General features: G+C 44.6%; 1 protein-coding gene across 1 annotated transcript in view; it reads left to right on the top strand.

Moving 5' to 3' along the window:
- The first annotated feature begins 1,507 nt into the window (after window positions 1-1,507).
- Hecw2 (HECT, C2 and WW domain containing E3 ubiquitin protein ligase 2) overlaps window positions 1,508-23,940 on the top strand; it is a 360,925-nt gene continuing 338,492 nt past the window's right edge. Inside the window, exon 1 of the mRNA XM_051153821.1 lies at window positions 1,508-1,719. The gene's annotated coding sequence lies outside the window, so the exon portion shown is untranslated. The remainder of the gene's footprint in view (window positions 1,720-23,940) is intronic.

Genomic DNA, 23,940 nt, shown 5'->3' with positions numbered 1-23,940 from the left:
CATGTGAATACCCTGAGAAAGTAACCTTTAGATGCTTAGAGTCTAGCTAGGTGGGGAAGTATTTCAGTGAGTGAAAAAGGAATACTAGCCAATGTCAAGCCAGTTGACGAGTTTGAGTTCTTTCTTGGAACAAATGGGACAGGGAAAGACTGAGCCCCAGTCAGAGGCCTCATCAAGTGAGGCCCACACTGAGTAGCGGTGGCCGTCAGGCTTTGCAGTCTTATGATCTTAGCATGACTTTGTTACAGATTTTGTCACTTCGGTCACGGTGGTTGCTATGTTGGAAGTTTTAGACAGTCGAGACGAGACAGCTTTCTGTGTCTAAGAAAACAAAACAAAACAAAACAAACAAAGCATGGCACCCATAGTGATCCACTTTACCTCTATCCATTTTTATACTTTTTAGTTGAAAGATAGGGTTGTGACAGTAATTAATCATTATGGATGCTAACTAAGCATTACAGGTACAGGGTTGCTGGTAGAAAGAGACTGGCTCCTGGTGTTCTACGGGATTCCTATTATAGATGAGACTGACGGCAGGCCTACCAGTAGGAAATGGAATTGAGCCTTTGGTAGGATGAGGTTCATCCATGACGCCTGTGATTTAGGGACAAAGGCATCGGGCTGGTCTCTGACCCTCGAAAGAACATAAATGAAGCTGATTTGAAATCAAAGGGGACAGAATTTGACGTGTTTGCCCTATCTTCTCCGTCTCAACCTTCCTTGCCCAAGTTAGCTCCTTGGCAAACTCTCGTGGTCCTTGTTGCCTGGCTTAGGTCTTCCAGATTTAGTTATGCTACGTTTAATAGCTTTACATTTTCTGAACTGGTCCAAGGAAAGCCTCAGACTTTGTTTTTGGAACTGTGGTTTGGAATATGATGGCTGGCTTTCCTTAGGGTCTGCCAGTACCCAGGGAACCAAAAAGACTCTTTGTGGGTGAGGGAGAGATAGGAACCACTGTTACTAGAAAAGGGTAGCTGGGGAGATACAGAATACTGAACACACATTCAAAACGCACAGAGATCCATTATTTGGGGGGGGGGTGAGGTTTATTATTTTACTTCCTGCATAAATGCACTTAAGCTACAGAACCAAGTAGCTCTTTCCCATGTCTAGATAGGCAACATGCAAGCACTGTGGGGGCATAGGCATGTATTTCAGCATTACACAGTTGTTTTTTTCCCCCCTAAACTAAGACTGATTCAAAAGAAGATGTTACAGAAGAAATACATGGAAAGCGCCAAGTATCTGTATAGCAAAATTAGTTTTTAGTGTCCTAAGCCAAATGAGATTTTAATAATACAATTTTTTCATCTTGACCACACCCCGTGTAGGTGATATATGTCCTTACAGATGGGGAAAGTGAGGCATGCCGCCCCCGACTCAGCTTTTCAGTGAGATTTAGGAACGGACTTGTCTGCATGACCTCAGCGGGTCCCCTTCATCCTTCGCGGCGCCTCTAGGAATGCTCACGTCTTTCTCTCCAGCAGCCTAACCCGTCCTCCGCCCAGCGGCACCCGCCCGGCTCTGGAGCGCGGTCCTCAGGGAGATCCCGCGGGCGGGCGGGCGCGGGTCTAGTGCTTCTCCCGCTCTGCTTGGTCGAGCTCCTGGGTCCCCGACGTGCAGGCAGGTCCCCCGCCCTGCGCCCCCACCGTGGTGCGGGCAGATGCCGCCCGGGAGTCTAGCGGACACGGCCGCGGCGGCAGCGCGGGGCTGGAGGTGAGCGGGCCGGGGACCCGTGGCGATGCGGGGGAGGCGAGCGACCGTGAGGGGACGCGGGCGGCTGGTGCGCGGCTCGCGGGCGACGCCTGGAGAACCGGTGGAATGGGTGCCCGGGGCCCCCGAACGCGGGGAGACATGGCTCCGCGCGTCCCCGCCGCCGCTGACTCGACACAATCGGCTGTAGGTCGCGCGGCGTAACCGCGGGTGGGCGGCGGTTCAGAGCCACCCCGGGAGCGCTGAGGGTCGCGGTGTGCTAGGAGGATGCCAGCTCAGAGGCGAGCCGAGGACGGCCACTGAGACACTTGCCCGCCCGGGGCGTACGGTGGGCTCGGTGACCGCCGCCGCCGCCGCAGCCCGGAGCTGCTAGCCACACGCGGCCGCCCGCCTCCCCGCGGCGCGCGCTGGCGGCTAGCGGCAACTGCGGGGGCGCGCTCCCGCCTCGGCCGGGTCCCCATCCGCAGCCCGCCTGCTCAGGTGAGTGCGCGGCAGGCGCCTTGGGCTCGCGCTGCAGGTAGCGGGCGGTGGCTTTGTCTCGCCCCATCGCGCCCTGGCGCCGTCATTCATTTGACATTCTACCCCCAGAAGCGCCACGGACGCCGCGGACCGGTGCGCCGGACGCGCCTGCTGATTCGGTGATCCCCAGGAACTGGGACTTGGGGGCTCGTGTGAGCATCACTGGAGGGAGAGGAGGTTTCGTTTGCTTTCTGTTTGGAATGTGTGGTGAGCATCCTCTGCCGGAGCCTGGGGCCTGGAGCAAACCCCGGCTGCAGATTTAGACGTAGACATTTGGGAGGACGTGCAGCTGCAGAGGTCTGGCTGCTTATGCCTTGCCTTCACTGTTAGCGGTGCTCAGCTGCTTTTCGTTTATTATGATTAATTTTAGGAAGACCGTCACAGGCACAGTTATTTCTTTTCGAGTTGGGAGTCTTTGGAGTCAGAACAGAGATCTCACGAGTAGAGTTATAAGGGTTCAGTCATTAATAAACTTGGAAAAGGACAGCGTCGGTGATCGTATGGACAGAGGTGGACAAGAGGCAAACTTCACCGAGGCCTTTAGCCTTTGTGGATAAGATTTCTGCTTTGCTCTTCTAGAGTCATGCAAACTTGGAATTCTTGTACGTATGCCTTTGCCAAAGTGCAAAACTTGTTTTGTTTGTTTGTTTTTTCCTTGAATAGTTTTTATTTGTTGTACTTTGTCATTTGGAAGAAAAATAGACTAACCAGTAGTTCTTTATTAGAAATTGTGAAATTTGGTGTATTTGTTTGCCTTATAAATACGATTTTCTTTTTGCTGCTTCTCCTATTCCCTGAAGGGCTCATTTCTTCTATTGCCTAGAGAGTCAGTCAGCCTCTCTCTCTTTTGCTCTCCTTCCCCCTCCCCCAACAGATGGCTTCATGTGCCAAGAGGTTATCTTTAAAATATCCCTGTCACTCGCTTACAAGAAAGCAAGCTTAGTTCTGGAGTTTGTGCCTAGAGTTATGGGAGCAAGAGGCCTAATCGGATGGGGAAATTGATATTGTGGATGCTGTGAAGATCTGGACCTTGCTAATGTGTTTGGTCATCAGATGATCCCTGCAGAGATTGTTTGTATAGTGTGGGGGCAGATGGTGCTGCTAGCGGAGGAGCCAGGCAGAAAGGGGCGTTTCTGTACTCTTTTTTATTGGGAGGTGGAAGAGAGTGAGTGAAAGGGGAGAGAAACGTAATTTTGACCTCTTCCAGGAGACATTTGTTATCCAGCAGCCTAACTAATTTCTTTTTCTTCTTAATATTTCAAAACTCGCCACTGAATTCTTTGTTTTATTACTACATTGGCTCAGGTAAGACAGTTTAAACAGTTACAGCAACGCAGATGCCTTTGAACTTTAGGGGGAGGGGATACGGAGTTAGTCCCACTTCTCTCGGCCCTTGCACATATGTGGTACCTTGGACTCACAGTGTCTCCTGGCTGCAAGGATTTGGTTTCATCTGCATCAGTTTGAGTTTGTTTCTTTCCTAGCTCCTTGGCAGGTGGTTCCCTGACCCCCAGCATTGGCACCCAAACTCTCAACTATGGACATTACTCAGTTTCCATGATGTTTACTTGTTCCTAGCCACTGGCAGTGGGTCTCGGTGGAGCACTGCGATGTCAGTGAGGAACTTGAAGTCCTTTGGATGGTCTGTTAATCCAGCTGTAGGTTTTTGGCTTCCTCCAATATTGGAGGTCTAGATTGCAATTTGATAAAAAAGCCGTTTTTCCCTTGTCATGAATGTGAGGGAAAATACTGTAGTGAAGTGATATTTACCAGCCACAAGACTAAACTCAGTGATCAAACAGTGCTTGCTTGATCTGAACCAATGGCTTGAAATAAACAAGAGTTCTAAGAACTTGTGCATGTGCCCTAAGGAGGAAAACATTCATTCTTATAGTCCTTTCAGAGTCTTTTGCGCCACTGACTTCAGCAAATGGAGAAAGAAACCCAAGTTGTTCCTGTACTTGAGGACAGACACGATGGTTTTCCTTCTTGGAGACTGTTGTGTAGGAGAGATGGCTTTTGGGCTCTGCCGGGTGTTGTGTGTACTGTGTCCTCAGAGTAGTGATTTGATATCTTAAACCCTTGCTACTGAATCTGTGTCTGCTGTCTGTGCCCTCACGTGGTGGCCATCTCTGTCGTGAATTGCTCCTTTAGAAGAAAGCACGCTCCTGGCTTGGGACTTGCCCTGGGCCTGGCCTGACTTGTCGTGCTCAGTGCTTGAATTGCTGCCTGCTTACTTGGGAATAGGGGAGGTGGTGGGGACTAGTTCTGTGTGGTGTGTTGGCCAGGGCCTAGCAGTCCAGGCTGCTTTGTTGTTGTTAGGCCTAGGCGTGAAGCGGAGCTGCTGTAGCAGGGGCAGGGTGGCTTCCTCAGGCCCAGGAAACTGTTTGTGTCAGGATGTGAACGAACAATGCAAACGAGAGGTTAGAAGGCTGACCAGACCTTCTGGTTTGCCTGTGATGGTACCAGTTTGTCACTCCAAACTTTATGTCCACTTCTAAACGTGTCCTGGTTGGGATGATAAATTATGTGATCACTCCATAAATTAAGGAGTCTTGGCTATATTCAGCAGTGCTCTCTTGATCCAAGCTTCCCTTTCTTTTCTCCTCTCTTCTTTCTTTCTTTGAGACAGGGCCTCATATGGTCTAGGCTGGGTCTGAATTTGAGATCCTTTTGCCTTAGCTCCTCCCCCACCCCCGAAAACTGGGATTTCAGGTGTGTACCACCATGCCTACGTGACACAAGATTTCAAGTCTTGCTTACCGCCAGCCTTTTATTCTTAAATATACAGTAAGAAAATGAGAAAACATTTGAATCTGGAAAATGACAAGGAAAAGACATAGCAGGGAAGAGAAAAGATCTCTTGATCTATTTACACACATAGAGGGAAGCTGTGCTAAGTCACCAAGTGTCTGTTGTGGCTCTGAGCCCCTATTACTGTCTTCATGAGAACAAGAATTAACCTCCTATCCTTTATTTAAGACTGACACAAATTAGGATGACTCCTGTGACTTGGGAGGACAGTTGCTCCAAAACTTGCTCGTAGACTGAATGTTTACACGCTGCTCACACACATGAATGCCCGATTCACCATCTAATGTTAGACACAGTTCTTGGATGTTTCCAGAGAGGCCAGAACACAAATGCTTCTGTATAGTCTTGACTCCACATTCTTGTAGTTTGGGCAAGAGGACAATAGGAGAGCTTTTGTTTTCTGTACTGTCTCCTGTCTCCAGTTGGGTTTTGGTCCCAGTTCCCGCCCCCGCCCCTCCAGGGAGCACATAAGAAAATATTTGATGCATCAATGCATTCTGTACAGTTTTATTGCACAGGGAGCCTGATGAAGGTCCGGACTTTGTATGTGTGAAGTTTGTGAAAAAAGGGTTTGTAACAGTTCACTTCTAGTGCTGGCCAGTAGATATTAATTATAGTTGTTTCCTTTCCAACACTCAGTCTACCAACGTCCTCAAGAGCTTGGTCAGCATATCTGAGTAAGAGTAAAATGTATTTATCTCCTTTATAAATAGGATGACTAAGTAATTTTTGTTTCCAGCCAAGGACATTTTTGAGATTAAAATGTGGTCCTAACTTGCAGAAGCAGGCAAGTTAACCAACTGGGCTAGATCAGATGTCTATGCCTGTTTATTGTTGCTGTGCTTGATATCCGACTTAAGGATGGCAGGGCTAGTTAGAGTTATGGCTAAAGGGAGAATAGCCCACCTGGCAGGGAAGATTGCTAGACTGTGTCCAAGGCCAGGAAGCTGAGAGTGATGTGTACTCCTGGTCATCTGGCCTGCTTCTCCATATTTAATCTGGAACCCCAGCCTGTGGGATTATTCATCTACAATTGCTTATCTGTGAGTGAGTTTTTCCACATCCATGGAGCCCTCCTAGAAACCCCCTCCCAGATGTGACTCATTTCCATGGTAACTTGAAATCCCAGGATGTTTAAGGTCGAGGTTAAACAGCCCACTAGGGAAATTAGCATCAATGGCAGTCAGCATTATGATCCAAGTCATGCTGTAGAGAGGCCTCAGGACTTAAGAGTGATTGTTGCTCTTGCAGATGGCCTGGGCTGGTCCCCAGCACCCAGTCAGGTGGCTCGCAACCAGTTTTGGAGGATCCAACATCATCTTCTTGTCTCCACAGGCAAATTCACACATACACACATTGTGGTGCCCAGAAACCCAGGCAAACACACATACGTACCCGTGTATAAAAAGGATAACAATGTCTTAAAAAATCATGACCTTGGGTCTTTTTTTGTGGCATTGGTTGGTCTGAAACTTGAGTTCCTCCAAGTGCTAGGATTGTAAGCATCCAGTTCCACACCTACATTTCAGACTGCTAACTTTTATATGAAGAATATTTCACTTGATGGGAAAACACCCTTAAGCTCTTCTGGATTTGTTCAACCTGTATGTTCATGATGTGCTTGCATATATTGGCAGAATATCTCTGGATATGCCTATTGTGTGGAATGAAACAGGCCTGAGAAGGCATGGTCATTAGAAAACTGTATACTTCATCTCTTTCATGGGCTGGTTGGCTTTCAAACTGATTCTCTGAACTTAGGCTTCCTAAGCTTTAAGTCAGCTCCTGATCTTGTTTGGTTTTAACATGATTTGTTCCTATAATATATTTTTTTTTTTGCTTTAAATTTTGATAGCTTATGATTTTCTGTTTACTTCTTAAAGAAAGAAGTAGATTGTTGGTTACAAGAGAAAAAGAAGAATTTCATTTGTTCATTTATTCATTAAACTGGGTTTTATGAATTAGTGTCTGATCTTGGTGCTGGCTATGTACCAGTGAATAAAACAGCGAATGCTGACCACGTGGACTTTTCATTCCATTGAGGGCTAGGAGACAGATAATAAGTCAAATAAGTAAGAAAAGTATAATATGCCTCGTGGAGAAGGTAACCTCAGAGACTTAAAAGAAAGTAAAGGAAGTTACTTACGTATATACACAAGGGAGAGAACTGTAGGTAGAACGAACAGTCAGTACAAAGTCTGGCCTGTAGGGTGGGCTATGTTCGGGTGTGTTCAGAAATCAAGGAGAGTGGTTAGTATGATATTCTGTAGATACTTGGGGGAAGGGGGTGGGGTAGGGGGAGGGGGGAGGGAGGGGGGAGGGAGGGGGGAGGGATCAGCAATGAGGTCAGAGAAGCATCTTGGAGTGGTAGAGCTTGTGTAGGGCCTTGAGGTAGGGGAGTAATTATGATTTCAGGAGGAATTCTGTTATATTTTCTTAAAATCATTTTTTTTAACATTTCTTGTCATAATATGTGTATGGATCTTTTGCCTGCATGCGTATCTGTGCACTGCCTGCATGCTGTGCTTTTGGAAGCCATAGGAAGAGATCAGATCCCCTTAGGACTGGAGTTAGAGATGGTTGTGAAACACCATCTGGGTCCTGGGAATTGAACCCAGGTCTTCTGGAAGATGAACTGGTCTTTTTAACTGCAGAGCCCAGTCACCTGGTATATTTTTGTAAAATTCACTATAATATAAAGATTGCATTCATGCTCCAAAGACTATTGATCAGCATATATAACCTACATTTTGTTAAGGCCAATCTCATGTTTAATATACATTCTATCTTACTTGTTTAGTCTCTAGTTGTTAAAGTATGTTGTACTATTGCTGTGTGCCCCACTTCCGTGTGTGAGTAGCTGCGATTTCATGCATGGACAAGCAGCCTACCACTGAGCTGCGTTCCAAGCTGTACTACTGCTGCTAATAACTTGTTTTCCTGTTTTATGAAGTTTGACCAGTTATTAAAAAATGGTCCAAAAAAGTGGACAGAACACAAGTTGAGCACCCCCCTCCCCCAGTTTGAACTCTGAAATCCGGAATGCTTTAAGTATAAAATATTTTGGATTCTTCGAGTGGATGGTTCTATACCATGAAGTGGAGTTCAGCCTGTAGTGATGTAAATGCCAGGTCCAGTGTGCCAACAGCATGTATAGGGAAGCAAATCTCAATGGAAATATAAAATGTGAATCTATATGCGTTATAACAAGGGAATCTGCGTAGAGTGTATGAAAACATGACAAACCGAAATCAGTTCTAGTACTGGGTTCACCATTCATGCACTCGTGGGCTCCATTGGGAGCATATCCTTAATCAGCCTGTTATGAAACTGTGCCCAATAGTGGCGTGAAGCCATGAGTGTTTTTGTGTCATGTTCAAACAAAGTGCGGTTGGCGTCTCTGTTACGTCACTGATGTTTTCCAGGACAGGTGGATGGTCATACCTCCCTTACAGATTCCCTGTGTTACTACATTGCTAATGGCAGGGAGAGTTGACAACTCCACCAGTCTTGTTAAGACACTCCCGTGGGGAAAACAGGAGTGGGAACCCCATTGACAAGACACTTGGAAAATCAGCTGGAAAGTTAAAGACAAACCAGAAGTTTAGGATGTGGTTGGCTGTTGCGTCCTATCACTGGGCTAGAGCGTGGAAGAGCGATCACAATCTGGGACACGGCAGCAGATATTTTGCTTTATGGTTGGGTGAGACACCCGTGTCACGCAGAGAATGAGTCAGCTTTTGGCACTAGTTCAGGGAGGAGAGCTTGGTGAGGGCTTGTCTGTTTATCACTGAACGCTTGGGCTCTAAGGGAAGAGGTCTGCCTTGTGGCTAGCCACCATTTTTGGGATTAGAAAGGATACTTTGGATGGGAATGGGCAGAATGCTGGTTTAGATAAGATCCAAGAACATGGCGGCTTTAGAAGCTTTTCTCATTGGCGTGTGTGGATGCACCATGGCGCTTGTGTGGACTTCAGGAGGCAACGCTGTGATGTGTGTCTCTCCTTCTACCTTTATGCGGATCCCAGAGGACAAACTCAGGTTGCCATATTCACATGGCAAGCATCTTTCCATCTTTATCCTGTGGCCTGTCTTGGTAGCTGCGGACCGTGAAGGCTTTGTGACGGAACGATGCAGCCGGAAGCCAACCCGGTGCTACCAGTTTCCAGGGAATACGCAGCACCTTTCTCATCTTGAGGAAATGCTGAAACAAAGTGTAGAGATGATGGCCACAGCTGAACTGTGATCCTTGAGCTCACGATGTACTGGGCAGCTGATGGGCTGTGGGAATAGATAGTTCTCTGCGCTGAAGTGCACTGGCTGAGTAGGGGACAGAGTCAGAGGTGTGTTTAAGAAAGTCCTCCTCATCATGGCGCTGAGAACAGACTCCTGTTCTAAACTAGTGGCTTGTCTCAATGATATGCTCTTCTCACAGTAAACCGTGGCCGGGACAGGAAAAAAAGAGGGAATTTACCAACAGCTAGAGCAGCACACCGCAGCCTTCCACATGAATTGATTTTACAAGCGTTGAAGGTCTGCAGTGACCTCAAAGGTTTAGGAAAGTTATATTTTCAGGCATGGCACACATTGTTTTTCAGCGATTCCCTGGAACACTAGGTGCTCAAATGACCAGAACGTAGAACTGGCAGATTGTGGTGATAAAAAGAAGAAAAGGATGCTTGATATTTGAGAGCAGGTGGAGAACAGTGGCAGGAGGACCCACGGCAGTAACTTACCGTGGCACGGGATGCAGGTAGAAAGCGGGGAGCGCCACAAATGAACAGCACCTTGCCTATGCTTTTGCCTTACTGTTTTTCTTTGAGAAATGGACCTGGTGCCAAATGTTTCAGGGCATGGTCTGTGCTGCTCTGGCTTTACCTACAAATGATAAGTGATCACCAGTGGTCTTACTTTCTGTGTATGCCTCCCTTCCTTTTTCCTTCATAATCACTCATCATTCCCCTCCCCCGCTTCCTTTGTTAAGCCTGGAGTTGGCATCTTTAAGCTAGAAAAGGCTTTCCAAGCTCACACTCTGTGCTGTTATGTTTGGACGGTGCTATCCAGGGCAAGAGAGCAAAGAGCTTCTAGGAAGGGAACGTGTATACTTTCCCCAGTTTACCTACTCCAGCCAGCAGGCAAAGCACATGCTCCTATCTAACCCGCCTCTTTAGGGGAGGTACACTTCCTCTCTGCCCTCTTCAGACTTCAGTAGAGATGTAGTAATTGCCCTTGGTTTAATATCTGTTCTGTAGCAATGATCATTATTTAATGTTATGGAAAAACTATTTATTTTCTTCATTGAACTGACTTTGAGACTCTTTTATGTGCTGGGTTTGGTGCTATGTGAGAAATAGGCAGCAGAGATAAGAATAAGCAGACACACGCTCATAAAGTGCGTGTGGCAAATGGTCAACGTTTGTTCAGTCTGGCTTTTGTATGTGGTGACTGTCGTGTGTACTGAGTTACAAGAACTTTCGAATATATATTTGAAATATTTCGCAAGGAAAAGAAGAATGGCAGTGTGACGTGTGTTTTGGAGAGGGGGTTTTTGGTAGAGAAGAAGAGGTGGAGACCTCTTAGAATGGAGTGGCTGGTCATCACCCACCCACTGTGTGAGAGCGGGAGGGCAGCTTGGGCAGGGTTCAGAGAGGAATCCCAGAGATGGCCAATGGCAGAGTGAAAACAAGGCTTCTGAGAGCTGAGAACCAGGGATGACGAGGACAGCAGCGCGCTCCATCTGAGGGAGCGAGGAGGCGTCTCCTTGTGTTTATAGTCTTTTCCACAGTCTTTTCACCATATGAGGGGAGTGACTGGAGTGACTCAGGTAAGAACCGTGTGGTAGAGGAAAACTGGAATTTTTGTGCGGCAGTTGAGGAAAATCTGCGAAGGGCCTAAGAGACCAACTATTGAGACTTCTGAGGTACTTTTACCACCTTGGTTCCAGTGCTGTTGTTTATCTATTACCAATTAAGATTTAGTTTGGAGGTTGTTTCCCTTTAGTTATTCTGCTGTTTGGGGAGTTGTTTCCCACTAGTCATTTTGCCATCTAGCTTTGTAATCACTGTGAACATGTAGAAGTCTGGCCAATACTCTGTATGATGCCCAGTATTGATCACAGAGAGAATATGCAAGAGTCGGGGCCTAATAGCCGAAGGGACCGTCTGTTTCTTCCTTGTGGATCTTTATAAAAGCAACTGTTTATGTAAACCCGATGTTAAGTTGGCACAGAATGCTAAAAGGTGAGCATTCTTGTATTTCAGAAGCCACAGACTGTGACTAGGAGGTCTATTTCATTTACATAACTTTCTCTGAGAAACCTTCCGTTCTAAGCCTCTCGGCTCCTTGCTGTTGAAAGTGGTGTTTGGCTCACAGCTAGCAGAGTCTGCACCACTCTTAGGCTCTCTACCAGGCCTACTGAGTTAGAGTCTGCTCCTTACACACATGAGATAGTCCCTGTACTTTGGATTTATTTGCAAATCATATATAACACACAATTGTACATATCACAGGGTAACGTGTTTTGATGCACATATACAGGTTTAAGTAGAGTTAAACATGCCTGTTTTCTCAAAAATTTATCTTTTGATTTAAAAAAATTAATGTTTTGAGAATTTTATATACAAATACAATGTATTTACATCATTTCTACCTCTCTTGTCCCCACTTCTAATTGCTTCTATGTTCCTCTGCTACAGTCTCCTCAAAGTCATGTCTTCTTCTATATTACAGAGAGACAGACAGACAGACAGACAGATGGACACACACATACATACACACACACAAGCGTATGTGCACACTACTTCCTGAGTCCAGCTAATGTTGCTGTATGCACATGGGTTAGGGCTGACCACTTAGGCTTGCTGACCTAATAGGGAGACCCTCCCTAAAGGAAGCCAACCTACCCTCCTCAGCAACTACAGAGTACTTACCGCTTTTCCACTAGGGCGGGGCCCTGTGGGCCTTTCTCTGTCCATGGTGTGGGCTTGTACAGGTCTTGTGCTGGACACTGTATTCTTGAGAGTTCATTGATATAACATCTCTTTTATATCCAGAAAGTCTCATCTTGCAGCAGTCCTCTGTCCTCTGGCTCTTACAGTCTTTCCAACCACTTCTGCATTGTCCCTTGGACCTTCGGTAACAGGAATATGTCCCATTTGGGGCCACAGGCTTCTCAGTCATTTGCTTTCTGTGCTTTGGCCGGTTGAGGGTCTCTGTAACAGCTCTCAGCTGCAGCTAAGATAACTTTACCTGTGAATAGAAGCATAAGTGGCTATAGGGCTGGTGGAAAGTCTACTAGTTTAGTACAATAGCGGTAGTGGTTTTTCCTTTAAGGTCTAGGGCGTCTCTACCACGTGTTCTTGGCTAGGTTTACAGTCCTAGTCATAAATTCCCTCCTATCGGGTCTTCCTTAGGTCCAGTTAGATAGCTGTGGTGTCACTAGTACTCTGTCAGGCTTATCTATCCAGTCAGGTCATCGTTTCTAGGATTTACAGATGGGTAGGACTGTTGCTTACTTTTCTCCCCTAGCACTTACATGGTGCCTTCCGACCATCTGTAGGAGGGAGGCTTCCCAGCCAGGACCAGCTTAATTCCTCTAGATTCTGTGACCGAGGTGTGTGGTGTCTTCAGCGATATGGTGTAACCCTCAACTTCTGGCAGACATATCGCCGTTAAGTGCAGAGAGCCCACTGTTTAAGAGTACCTCAGACCTCACTCTTGTTGAGCTGCAGTTTACAAAAGGTCAGTCAACCTTTCCTTTCTCTCCCTGGGCCCTACCCAGTATCTGATGGCTGCCATCCTCCTCTTAGTTTCTATGGTATTAGCTAATTTAGAGTCTGCGTGTGAGGAACTTGACTCTCTAGGCTTAGCTTATTTCATTGCACACAACGACTTTCAGGTCCATGCTTGTTGCCTCAAGTGATGGCATTCCATCCTGTCTGTAGCCACAGAGTGCGTCTTGATTAGCAACTACATTTAAAAAAAATCCATTTATCAGTTTATGAATATTTCAGTTGTTTCTGTTTCTTGGTCTTACCAACATTGGTGCAATGAACTTGGGGTTAATTTGGATGTATAATCAGAATTTCAGGGTCATGTGGTAGCTCTTTTTAGTTTTTAAGTTAAGTCTTCATGTGGCTTTTCTTGTGCAAGAGTTCTCTTTTAAAAAAAAAAATCTTTACCAATGCTTGTCATCTTTAAAAGTTTTTTTTTTTCATACGGTATTTTGATTGTGTTTTTCTTTTTTCTAACTCCTTCAAAATCCTTCCCACCTCCCTACCTACCCTACTTCATTATTTTTGTCTGTCTGTCTGTCTGTCTCCGCATACACCGGTATATACCTATACATGTATATGGAGTGGAGGCCACAGGTTGATATGGGTGTCTTCCTATGTTGTTTTCCACTTTATTTTTTGTAACTGTGCCTCTCACTGAACCTGGAGCTCACTGGTTGAGCTGTACTGACTGGGTAACAAGCCCCTCAGATCCTTCCGTTTCATCTGTGCAGTGGGGGATTAGGAGCATGTGGTGCTGAGCCCAGCTTTATGTGGGTATTCAAGTCTTCCTGTGTGTACTGAGCATCTCCCCGGCCCCTGCTAGTTCTCCCTTTAACTTACTGACCGTCAGTTTACATCCCCACTAACAGTGTGCCAAGGTTCCATTTTCTCCATATTCTTAAAATTAAAAATTAAAATTTACATTAGAAGCTGGGCAGTGGTGGTGCACACCTTTAGTCCCAGCACTTGGGAGGTAGAGGCAGACAGATCTCTGTGAGTTTGAGGCCAGCGTGGTCTGCAGAGTGTTCTAGGGTAGCCAAGGCTACACAGACAAACCCTGTTTCAGAAAGAGAGGGAGAGAGAGAGAGAGAGAGAGAGAGAGAGAGAGAGAGAGAGAGAGAGAGAGAGAGAGAATGAATGTGACTATGAATATGAATTACATGGAGGGGGCAGGGCGGAGAAAACATGTGCTTGCACGTGTATGCAGAGGACAGAAGACAGCTTGTGAGAGTTGGTTCTCTCTTGCCACCTTATGCGTCCTTGGGGTCAAACTCAGGTCAGACTTTCCCTCCACACTCCTGTGAGCAGTTGTTATCTTTTTGATATCAGCTACTGTTTAATGAACACGTGAGAGTTAGTGGGAGAAGACCAAGGCCACCCTGGGCTACACGGCGAGTTCTAAGCTGGATTAGGATAAAGAGCGAGACCTTGTCTTAAACAAAACAAAGCAAGCCAAAACCAACCACCTAACCAACCAACCAACCAACCAACCAAACAAACAAACAAACAAACCAAACAAAACCAAAGAAAGACAAAAGCACAAATACTATTGGGATTTTCCAAATCGTATGGAATCTGTAGCACTCCTTGGGTAGTGTGGATATTTAAACAATATTAATTCTTCTAGCCCACAATTGTGAGGTGTCTTTGGACCATGTCTTCTTCAGTGTTACTCTTTGGTGTTTTCTGATTGTCAGTGTGAAGGCCCCGTATGTCGTTAGTCAAATTTATCCTAAGCACTTTATGTTTTGGTCCTTATTGTAAAGTCTGTGTGAGGGTATATAATCATGTTCTCTGTGACCAGAGATAAGTTTACCCCCATTTCTATGTTAGACTCCATCCCCTCTCCCCCATCTCTCTTCCTTCTTTCCTTCCTTCCTTCTTCTAATTGTGTTTATTCTATGCTAACTTTATTTCTATGCTGTCAGTTTTGTTTCTTCCAGCCTTTTCCTTCTATGCCAGATCCTCTCCTGGTTTAGGAATAGCCTGTTTCTTTCTCTGAGGATCATCTCGATGTGGCCGGGAGTTTATGGGTTAATCATGGACCATCTGGGCTGCTTTCTTCACCTGGATGGGAGACTCTAAGTCTAACTCTCCCCCATACCACCCCCATGGCCCCCAGCCCCCCACCCTGCCCCGTTCATCATCACTCTGCAGTTTTTTCTGTGTCCCTGACACTGTGTCCTGTCCAGCCCCAGGCTCTGGATGGGCACACCTCTTCAACCCCACCACTGTCCTGCCAGAATGACACACATGTCTTCTTAAAGGTGACCCTTTCAGACACTTGGAGGCTTTTCACATATGCATAAATTTGATGGCCCAGGTATTTTCCCCAGTGTTCTTAAAGTGAACCCAAGATATGAACCTTTTGATTCCTGTGATTTTTGTGGGATCTTCTGGACCTGGAGACTGGCAAGCTATTTTCACACATCACCTCAGGCCTCTAATTGGAAAAGAAAATGCTCTTTTTCTTGTTTTATTTCTCTCCTTTGCTTGCCTCTTGTTCACCATGACTGGCACTGTTGCTGCAGGCACATACTGTGTTAAACACTCGAAGTGACTGGTTTTTCACACGTGTGTGGGCAATCCTTTCCTACTGAGTGGGCACCGAGTCACACTTAATAACGATGAGTCTTGAGAATAGGTCTTTCCCAGATAATCGCAAGGTCAAATGACGGCAGTTCCCTGTGATGCCGAGCCTCTCCGGATGCTGCCAGAGTGCTCTTTTCCTTAGTTACTGTGGCTGCCAGGCCCTGCTTTGGGACTGTGGACTCAGTACTGGAAACAGGGCAGATTATAAAAAGCCATAAAGCAGTGTCCTAAGACACAGCCATGTTTTCTCAAATCAAGTGTCACCCTGTCAGTCTCAATAGCTGTGTAATGTTGCTTTGGGCAAAGTATTGGGTCTGTGTTGTTGGCATCACGAAGCACCACAATCCTGGAGGTACCCTTCCCATCCCAAACTTTAAAGTGGCTATGACTGTATTTTATTATTATTATTAGACTTTGAAACAAGGGACTTTTTTTTTTTTTTTTTTTTTTTTTTGCCACCTTTTGCATGTTTGTGTCTTCCTCTTGTTCACTCTTTCTACTGGTCTCAATAAAAAACAAAAACAAAAACAAAAACAAAAACAAAACCCACATGTCGATGGATGACTTGGAGTTAGCGTCTTGCTATGTTATGTTTCAGATGGCTGGACTCCAACTCTTAAGCTCAAGGGAGCCCCTCGTAGCCCTCTGTAGCTGGGACTATAGGGTCGTGTTTTTGTGCTCAGCAGAAAATATGAGCTGTGGCAGAACATGTGGGTCTCTGCTCTAGTTGCTAGGACAGCACAGTATATATTGAGATGCTTAGATAGCAAACTCTTGTTTCTCCTCATTCTGGAAGTTAGAAGTCTAAGGTTTGGGTGGCTGCATGTTAGGGGTGGTGGTGAGGCCACTTCATCTTAGTTACAAACAGTAGCTTTGAAACAAGCAGTTCCTGCAGTGGCTTTGAAAAGAAACTAATTAGCTCCATTCTATTCACGAAGCTTCCGAAGTTTCTACCCTTTTGATCTAATTACTTCCAAGAGGCCCACCTACCAATATTGACACAATGGGACCAATATTGTCACAACTGCACAAGGAAGAGTAAAGTTTTCATATGGAACTCTAGGGAGGCACAAAGATTCAATGCAATGCAACGTAGAATATAAATGTTACCACTTTATACTTTTGTTTCTCCTTGAGAAAGGGTCTCTCTAAGTAGTTGTGGCTGGCCTGGAGCTAACTATGTAGTGGCTGGCTTCCAATTCAGTTATCTGCCCAGGTCTGCGTCAGCTTCTGAAGCGTCACTTCTGGCTGTCTTACCCATTTTTAAGAGAACAGTGCATCAAGTTAAAATGTTTCCCATTTTGTGGAACCAATTGCTAGATTCTCTTCATCTGGCCAAGATGAAACTCTGTTCCCCTTAAACAAACATGTTTTTAAACAAAATCCCAAATGCTTGAGTTTTACCAATAAAGATTCAGGAGCCAGATGCTGGGGTGAGAGCCAGCTAGCTCAGAGAGGCAGAGAAAGCACCCAGCTGACCCTGCTACACAGTGGACATCCCAGAAGGAAAAAGTCCCTTCTTCTTCTTCTCCTTCAAAACCCCACACACTGAACATCCCTCCTTTCTGCTTCCTGTGTGTGTCTCTCTTTTTGTCCTTCTGACTTCCTCTCTCTCTCTCTCTCTCTCTCCTCCTCTCTCTCCTCTCTCTCTCTCTCTCTCTCTCTCTCTCTCTCTCTCTCTCTCTCCTATGTTCATTCCCTGTCAAGTGGTTGGTTGTTCAGCCTCTTGACCTAGGGTTGACTTTATTTAATCCTTTTTACAGAAAGCTTTAGGGTTAAAGGTATATGCTAGGGCTGAGCCACACCACAACTAGAAACAGGGTTTTCCAGTACACAACCTTGGGGTTCACAGTGTGAACAAATATCTTGAGAAATGAACATGCAAATTTCCTTTCTTTCACTGCTTGTTATCTTTTGCCTCCTTTGTGCTGTGCGTGTGTGCCTGCATGTAGGCCAGAGGGGCTCTCACCTTGGTATTTGAGACAGAAGTTCTTACTGGTTTGGCGCTTACTGGCTCACCAGTGAGCCCTGGGATCTTCCTGCCCGTCCTTCCTCAGGACGGGCTGGCTTATTTACATAGGTGCTGAGCATAGAATTGAGATCCTCACGCTTGTATGACAAGTAACTTTCCTGACTGAGTGATATCTGTCCTTCCCCCCACTTAAGCCAGAGTCTCATGTATCCCAGGCTGGCCTAGAGCTCACGGTGTAGCCAGGGATAACCTAGAATTCCATATTCTCCTACCTCTCCCACCCAGGTTCTAGGACTACAGGCATGTGTGTTCTCTTCCACAATTCCATTTTCTGTACCTATGAATTTGGTATAGGAGATAATTCATATAAGTACAATATTTGTTACCTTGTGATTAGGTTGTTTCATTTAGCATAATCCTTTTTAATGTTCGTCCACGCTGTAACATGGTAGCCTGCTACCAAGAAGAGACTTGATACCCTATGAGCACATACAGGGGAAGGAGGTCCCCCTTAGTCACAGTCATAGGGGAGGGGAGTAAGGGGAAAATGGGAGGGAGAGAGGAAGGAATGGGAGGATACAAGGGATGGGATAACCATTGAGATGTAATATGAATAAATTAATAAAATAAATTAAAAAAAAAAGAGGTTGAACTCCCAGCCATGTGTGTGGAATTCTACTATTCTGCTTAACCCCTCCCCTTCATCTCATGGCTGACATTATTCCGTTGTGTGTTCAGCACGTTTTGTTTATCCATGCATCTGCTCTGGGACATTGGTTGCTTCTACCTTCAGTTCTTACGACTAAGGTTTCCATGAACAGGGATTACACATATGTGTTTGAGACTCTGCTTTCAATAGTTTTGCATATATGATTGCCTTTTAGCTCTGTTTTTGTATGGGAACGTCTACAAAAGCATCCAGCTCAGCTTAAAAAAAAAAAAAAAAAAAAAAGACTGGTAAATGCTGTTGTCACATACTGCTGTAGAAGACTACATCTCTTAGTAGACATGACTAGCCACCTTTTTCTGCTTGTTTCCAGACATCAGACATTACCTCACTTGTCCTATTTTTCAGTTAAAGGTTATGTGATCAAGTTCATCGGGGTTAGCAAATGAGTAAATCACAGAGTTAAACGTAACCTGACCTCTGACTCCTGGTTAAATTAAATGACCGTCTTTGTACTATTTTAACAAAATAAAGAGAATAAAGATAAAAAATATTGCAGTTCTTTTGACTAAGCAGCCAACATCACTTCATAGTTTAAATCTCACCGATGAATTAGGAGGGTGTCAGGACCCGTGTTGCAAGAGAGGCTGTTGTAGTCACCGAGGCAGGTGTAGGCGTGTGGACATGCAAGCATTGCATTTCCTGGACGGAAGCGAAGCACTTGCGTTATGTGTGGCCATAACAAATTGGTGAGGTCCAGTGGGTGAGAGGCTCACAAGTTGGGCTCACATGCACTTTCTGACGGAACACCTACTTCAGATTGTTGCCCTAAGATTTGAGATATGCCTGCTTTCCAAGAAAATTCAGGAACAGCATTTATTTGAAGTCTCCTAATTAAAAAAAAAAAAAAAAAGACAACTAACTTGAAAAGTTTTGAACGTTTAAGCTATCTGCTCAAGTGAGTTTGTAAGCTGCATTTCTAATTCTGATAGGAGTCAAGAAAATTTTGAATTTAGCTGGTTTGATAGATACAGCATGAATGATCATGGCAATATGAGAAATTGAACTAAAATTTTTATGAAATAATTTCTCATGTTGCAAAGGACCCTCGCATCTCCCAGTCTCTCCATTTTAGTTCCTAGGTAAGAAACCAGGACACTGAACAGTGATGACTTTCTGTGTCATGTCTGCTAAGCTCCTGGCATGACATAAAACAAGCCGATGGGGTGATCATCCCATCTCTCTTTGCCGGGAGTTGAACCAAGGGCCTCATGGACATTGGAACGGACTGCCCCATTCTCATCAGTACTTCTTGGGTTATTTCTTAGTGTGGGTTATGTTTATGTGGCACTTTGAAACATTATCTCCCGTGGTCATCACATCTGCAAGTTATAGCTGGCTTCATTCAGTGAAAGAAGAACCTGAGTTCCAAAGCCCACTATAATTTCTCCTCCAGCCTTGGGCACAGCTAGGGGTGATAATCACGTGACAGCAGTAGGCGCCAATGGAGTGGTCTCAGGTAGACTGGGACATAAGGTCTCTCCAGGGACAGAAATGATCTTGGCTCCTTTCCCAAAAATCTTTCGCATCATAGAAGAAAAATAGCTTAATAAAATGCAGGCTCCTTATGGAGGAAATGTGTCTGGGTTAAACAGAGCAGAGTGATAAAATGAGCAACACGGGAAGGATGGCAGGAAGTGGCTCTGGGAGAACTTTTGGTGTTTGTGTATGGAGAAGCTGACATTTGTGACAGCTTTGATGTCTGTATGTTTTTCCCTTAGTGCTTTGTGGAGGTCTTTGTCTCCTCCCACTGACTTTTTACTGAGAATTCTAGCCTCCATTCTGTGGTCAATGGGAATGAGGGAAGTTATGGTTTGGTTTGCAGGTTGGCAGCACGGCTTGGGAACTTTTAGACACTATTGTGTTATGTAGGGAGAGCCCAGCCAAGACAGTGTTCATTTGGAAATTAAAAAAAAAAAAAAAAAAAAAAAAGATAATAAGGAAGAACAAATCTAGCAAAATATGCAGAACCTGTGTTTAAAATAATTAAGTGTTTCAAAAGGAAACAGGGTTGAAATGTATTCTGTCAGTTGCTTTATTTTTAGATATGAGTGGTATTAAAGGAAGATAGATTTTTCTGGATGCCTGTGATATGTAGGACTAAAACGTCACCTTGGCTGGGGTCGTAGCGCCACTCTTGTGTCGTGGTGACCAAATTTCTTGAAAGATTATTGTACTCACGGTTTCAGAGGGTTCATACCATGATCACTTGGTCCCATGTGCTTTGGAAAAACACCATGTTGTCGGGAGCAGAGTCTTCACCTTATAATGGACAAGGAGTGTTGAGGGGCAGGAAGTGGCCGGGGACCTTCAAAGCCACGCTTCCCAAAGCTCCTTCCTTCAGTTAGGGACTACCCTAACTCTGTTTCCTACCATAGTGCCATCCCACAGTGATGAAGTGTTCAATATGGAAGCCTGTGAGGGAGATTTCCTATTCAAACCTCAGCGCACAGTGTATGCGAAGGCCTAGGTTTGATCTCTAGTATGGGGACGGGGGAGCCAATTTATTTTTTACTCAGCTTTAAAGACATAAAAATTTTCATTTCTCAATTTCTAAATGTGAGATTTTTTGTTTTTGCTTTCATTTGTTTTTTTAATTTTCATTTAGGGAGAAACGAAATCAATCTACAGACATACTTACTAAGGCATCCTACTACTGATATTTTTGTTGTATAAGAACAAGAACATAATTATGGCCAGGATTTGTCTCTGATCTATATCAGTGTGTTATAATTCTGATTGAATACTTAGAAGTACAGAGATTTCTTCCTGAACCTTCTGGAATGCTCTCTTTGGAGCAGTAGGTTCTGTTGTACAGTCTACCTTCTGGGTGACAGGTGACAGATTTGCTAGCTGTTTCCCTGTGACAAAGGCAAGGGTCTGTTTTATGACCCTTTCTAGTGAGCACTGTCTGCTGTCCTCTTACCAGGAAGTCAGCTGCTAAGCCCATGCCTCACACTTCATATTCATGTGAGTTTGCCCCACTTCTGGTGCCGGGTCTTGTGATTGGGTGACTAAGGTACGGTCATGGACAGCATAGTAACCCAATAAAGGGGAAACTTGTTTTGTCTCCTCCTCTCTCTTTAGTGCTTCTGTATTCTTTGCAGCTGAGGTAGACGGATGGCTTAGGGTACGTAGGCTTGGGAGCACTGCCTGGGGAGCACTGTGAGGTCATCTGTTACTCTATGCCCCATGGCTGGGCACCCACCTCACCTGTGTAGAGGAAGCTGCCTCACGTCCACACATGTTCCAGCCTGTGGGAAGATGGCACTTTTCCCTTCCTCATGAGCCTTGGTCTGATGACAGCTCTAGATAGACGCAAAGCCAGCACACATGTCTGCATACCAGGAAGCTATGGGCCCAGCTAAATCTTTGTAACTGGGACAGATAGATTTGATTTGGGGCAAGACTATTAGTCTCTTCACTTCTAAGATGTCATGATAATTGCATCTCCTTCAGAGTGGTGTCTGGAGGGGGAAGGAAAGGGGTACATAGAAATTATTTATAGTATTATTATTATTTTTTTTTACCAATACCTTAATCAGTGTAGGCTTTAAATTATGAAGGTATTTTTATAATGGTAAGGATAACCTTGTTTTTTGTTTTTTGTTTTTGTTTTGGTAATCCAGTGACTTTAGTTGGAGGTGATCTCTCTCTCTCTCCTCTCTCCTCTCCGCTCTCCCTCTCTCTCTCTCTCTCTCTCTCTCTCTCTCTCTTTCTCTCATTTCAGGAAAATTATACTATTTTAAGCAGTAAGAGATACTGAATTAAATACATGGAGACTATGGATATAAAATGATAACATGTAGGTTTTCCAGATGGTGTTATTAATGGAATAGCCTTTTACATCATTTCTTAGAATAGTTTTTAATGCAGACAAAATGCAAGTAGGTTTTGGGGTAAGTAGTCCATTAGAGTAATTTAATTTCACTTGCAAAAATTTTTAGGTAGTTTTTTTTTCTTTTTTTAAAATGGGTCATCGCTGGAAGCGATTCATTTATTTGGCAAGATGTTCTTAGCACATGGATTTGCTGCAGAACTGAGAATTCTAAAATGCCCATGTCAGCTTTAAGGTTGCTTCTCGGTATTTGGGTGATGGATATAAACTATAAACCCCCTTTCTAACTTAAAGGAGAACAAAGCTCGGCTGTACAGAGTAGGAGAGAATGTGCTAATATTCTAAACTGCTTGGCTCTCATGGTAGAGGTAGCCTAGAGTGTTTGAGCTACTCATAGCATGATGGAACATTTTAACCAGTAGCAAAATGCTGCTTGAATCAATTTTGGGTTTTGGTTTCCTTATTAATTTTACCCTCTCAGTTGATGAAGATCATTCATTATATTTTCTTTCTTTGTTTCTTTGTTTCTTTCTTTCCTCTTCCTCCTCTTCCTCCTCCTTTCCCTCCTCCTCTTTGTCTTCTTTTTTTATATATAGTTTATTAATTTATTCATATTATATCTCAGTTGTTATCCCATCCCTTGTATCCTCCCATTCCTCCCGCCCTCCCACTTTCTCCCTACTCCCCTCCCCTATGACTGTGACTGAGAGGGACCTCCTTCCCCTGTATATGCTCATAGGGTATCAAGTCTCTTCTTGGTAGCCTGCTATCCTTCCTCTGAGGGCCACCAGGCCTCCCCATCCAGGGGACGTCTTCTTTTCTTCTCTTTCTTTCTTTCTTTCTTTCTTTTTTTTTTTAAGACTAGGTTTCTCTCTGTAGCCTAGTCTGGTCTGAAATTTACCATGTAGTTGAAGTTACTATTGAACTCCTGTTCTCTCTGCCTTAGCCTGTTGCATGCTGTGATTGCAAGGCAAGTACCATCGTGCCCAGTTCACTGCTGTTTTTAAAAGAAATCAATGTTTTATTATGAGATAAAGATGAAATGTGACTAGGATTCGTGGGGGTTTTCACTAGCTTTTGAAGCTGTATGTTAATATTTCCATTGGAAATGTGTTTTTTAAAAAATCAAGATGGGCTTGTGGGATGGTTCAGTAGGTGAAGCCCTTTCTCAACAGGCCTGATGGTCTGGGTTCAGTTCCCAGAAACATTTGAAAGCAGAATGAGAGAACCAACTTCAGAAAATTGTTTTCTGATGCATGAGTGTACTCACAAACACATCATACACAAATAACAACAACAACAAGAACAACAACAACAGTAATAAGAATTACAGCAGCAGACAAACAGTGCTTTAAATTGTCAAAACGGCCTTTACGTCTATTTGTTTATTGACCCCTTTGTCTATGAGAAAAGGGCCAGTGAGGTAGGTCAGCGTAGTGATTTGAATGAGATGTCCCCATTAGTTTGAGTATTTGAAGCCTTGTTTCCCACTTGGTGAGTCTGTTTGAAGAGGGTGGGAAAGCGGGCCTTGCTAGAGGAGATAGTTTACTGGGGGTGGGCTTTGAGGTTTAAAAGAAACCCACTATCCCCAGTTCATCTCTCTGTGTAAAAGTATCTTTTCTTCTCCTGATTTAATTGTCATCTAAGAGGCTTACCACCTCTGTCTGCCAACCTAGGCCTAGTCCTGGAAGCTTCTATTCTCCTTACAATCTAATCTAGGCTTAGAATGTTTTTAGCCTCTGAGACTTTCTGCCGAATAAGCTCTCTTTCTGAACTCTGGCTGGCTGGTTCAACTCAGCTGTCTTGGCTCAAACTCCTCTCGGTTTCTCATTGAATTTCTCTGGCTTGGTGTGTCTTTACCTGTGTCTGGCTTGTTCTCTCTTCAGCCCATCTCTGTAAAGCTCTTCCAGTAAAACCGCCCCCTCCCTTTCTTCCTTTTCCTTTCTCTCCTAACTTGCCTCTCTTTTCTCCCTCTTTTAATATTTTAT

This window comes from Acomys russatus, chromosome 12 (assembly GCF_903995435.1).
Source record: "Acomys russatus chromosome 12, mAcoRus1.1, whole genome shotgun sequence".
Lineage (NCBI taxonomy): Eukaryota > Metazoa > Chordata > Mammalia > Rodentia > Muridae > Acomys > Acomys russatus.
The sequence above is the reverse complement of the archived record's forward strand: the minus strand, read 5'-3'. Positions and strand labels throughout refer to the sequence as shown.